Here is a 2,981-nt window from a genome sequence, read left to right as displayed (position 1 = left end):
GGTGTTCAAGACTTCTCCCCACCCTTTCTAAAATATCATGATCTCTCCCTGGGAAATAATGAGTGGAGTTTGCCCTCCCTGTGGCCATATTTCATCCCAACATTAGAAAAAGCTGAGTAATTTCGTTTTTTGTGCCTTGCATTGAAATGCATCTCTGCATCTGGAATAAATCGCATTTAAGAGCATCCTCTAGTTTTTTTTTTTTTTTTTTTTTTTTTTTGAGACGGAGTCTCGCTCTGTCGCCCGGGCTGGAGTGCAGTGGCCGGATCTCAGCTCATTGCAAGCTCCGCCTCCCGGGTTCACACCATTCTCCTGCCTCAGCCTCCCAAGTAGCTGGGACTACAGGCACCCGCCACCTCACCCGGCTAGTTTTTTGTATTTTTTAGTAGAGACGGGGTTTCACCGTGTTAGCCAGGATAGTCTCGATCTCCTGACCTCGTGATCCGCCCGTCTTGGCCTCCCAAAGTGCTGGGATTACAGGCGTGAGCCACCGCGCCCGGTCTAGTTTCTAAGTCACTACGTATTTGTGAACGCTCAGGCTTGGAGTGTCAGAATTAAATGGGGTCAGGAAATACTGCAATGTAGGCTTTTGATTCATTACTGGGTTTTTTCCCCATAGGTCGAGAAGTGGGCTTGCACACAGGGGTGGCCTATTTGTTTGGTCAAGAATCTAGACCGGCTCTGGAATAAGTAGAAAAAAGTCCCATATGGCACTCAGGGAACAGGAAGTGTGTGCTCTCCAGACATGTGGCTGTCCCCTCCTGCCCTCTCACTAAGCTGCTATTTGTTCAGAGGGTTCTTGGCCTTAGGCAGAAGGGCAGAGCTGCCAGCAGACAGGCATTTTTCCCAGAAGCCCTTGGAAGGAACACAATCCAAACTTGTTTCTAGAAGAGTCTGCGGCACAGCACTCCTGGCTGCCCGTGTCCCTGCTCACTGGCTACAGGGTCCTCAGTGGACTCACAGAGGTGGCAAATCTCACTCTGTGAACATGGCAATATTCTGGAAAGGCTGCACGCTGATAGCACCGTTCATCAGTCCGTTCATTCCTTCTTTTGGCAAGTGGTTCCAAAGCACTGGGTTTGTGCTGGGCCCTGTGCTAGACACTGAGGAACCAGGTCTACAAAACAAGTGGTTAGGTCGGACCCCAATCCTCACGCCTGTAATCCAAACACTTTGGGAGCCCAAGGCGGGCAGATCACTTGAGCTCAGGAGTTCGAGACCAGCCTGGGCAACATGGTGAAACCAAGTCTCTACTAAAAATACAAAAATTAGCCGGGCATGGTGGCGCACACCTGTAGTTCTGGCTACTTGGGAGGCGGAGGTGGGAGGATCAATGTGAGCCTGTGAGGCAGAGGTTGCAGTAAACCGAGATCGCACCATTGTACTCCAGCCTGGGTGACAGAGTGAGACTCTCAAAAAAACAAAACAAAACAAAACAAAAAACAAGGGGCTAAAAGCTTTGGCTCTCAGAGAGCTACTTTTCTTCTAAGTCCCTATTTCCTTCTAGCTACAGATTATAATTTTAAAACGTCAAAACAATTCACGGCCGGGCGCGGTGGCTCACGCCTGTAATCCCAGCACTTTGGGAGGCCGAGGCGGGTGGATCACCTGAGGTCGGGAGTTCGAGACCAGCCTGACCAACATGGAGAAACCCCCCTCTACTAAAAATACAAAATTAGCTGGGCCTGGTGGCGCATGCCTGTAATCCCAGCTACTAAGGAGGCTGAGGCAGGAGAATTGCTTGAACCTGGGAGGCGGAGGTTGCGGTGAGCCGAGATCGTGCCATTGCACTCCAGCCTGGGCAACAAGAGTGAAACTCCGCCTCAAAAAACAAAAAAATTCACAATCCATATTTCTTTAGAGAACTTTTGTCCTACTCCCGAGTAGCTGGGATTACAGGTGCCCACCATCACGCCTGGCTAATTTTTCTATTTTTGTAGAGGTGTGATTTCACCACGTTGGCCAGGCTGGTCTTGAGCTCCTAACCTCAGGTGATCCACCTGCCTCAGCCTCCCAAAGTGCTGGGATTGCAGGCGTGAGCCACCGTGCCCAGCTTAATGTCTTTTTTTCTTTTTTTTTGAGACGGAGTTTCACTCTTGTCACCCAGGCTGAAGTGCAATGGCGCGATCTCAGCCCACTGCAACCTCCACCTCCCGGGTTCAAGCAATTCTCCTGCCTCAGCTTCCCAAGTAGCTGGGATTACAGGCAATGTGCCAACACGCCCAGCTAATTTTTGTATTTTTAGTCGATACGGGGTTTCATCATGTTGGCCAGGCTGATCTTGAACTCCTGGCCTCAGGTGATCCCTGCCTTGGCCTCCCAATGTGTTGGGATTACAGGTGTGAGCCACCACACCCAGCCCTCTGTCTTTTTTTAAAAAAAATAGAAATGCAAGTCTGTGTTGCCTAGGCTGGTCTTGATCTCCTGAGCTCAAATGATCCACCCATCTTGGCCTCCCAAAGTGCTGAGATGACAGGCGTGAGCCACTGCACCAAGTCTGCTAATTTCTTTGCACACGTTGGTTTCTTGCAATCCATTATATCTTCCAGGGTTCATTTCTCTTCTCGGAGAATGTCCTTTATTCATTCTCTCAGAAAGCGTTTGTAGGTCGTAATGTGTCTTACTCTTAGAAGATCCAAAACGTCTTTATTTTACTCTTAATATTGACTGGAAGATTGAGAATAAAACTCTAAGATCAAAAATATTTTTCTCAGCACTTTGATGGCGCCACTAAATTATCTTCTTACAGGCCCCATGGCTGACGTCAGTCTCGCTCTCATGCTTTGGTAAGTAATCTGCCTGATTTTCTCTCCATTCCTAACTACCCCCTATTTAGGTGTAGAGTTTTTCTGCTTATTTTATTCTTCTCAGGACTCAGTAAGATTTTATTTTTATTTTTTATTTTTTTTGAGAGGGAGTCTCGCTCTGTCACCCAGGCTGGAGTGCAGTGGCCGGATCTCAGCTCACTGCAAGCTCCGCCT

This window comes from Rhinopithecus bieti, unplaced genomic scaffold, assembly GCF_001698545.2.
Source record: "Rhinopithecus bieti isolate Rb0 unplaced genomic scaffold, ASM169854v2 scaffold_53647, whole genome shotgun sequence".
Taxonomy (NCBI): domain Eukaryota; kingdom Metazoa; phylum Chordata; class Mammalia; order Primates; family Cercopithecidae; genus Rhinopithecus; species Rhinopithecus bieti.
Note: the sequence above shows the minus strand (reverse complement) of the source record.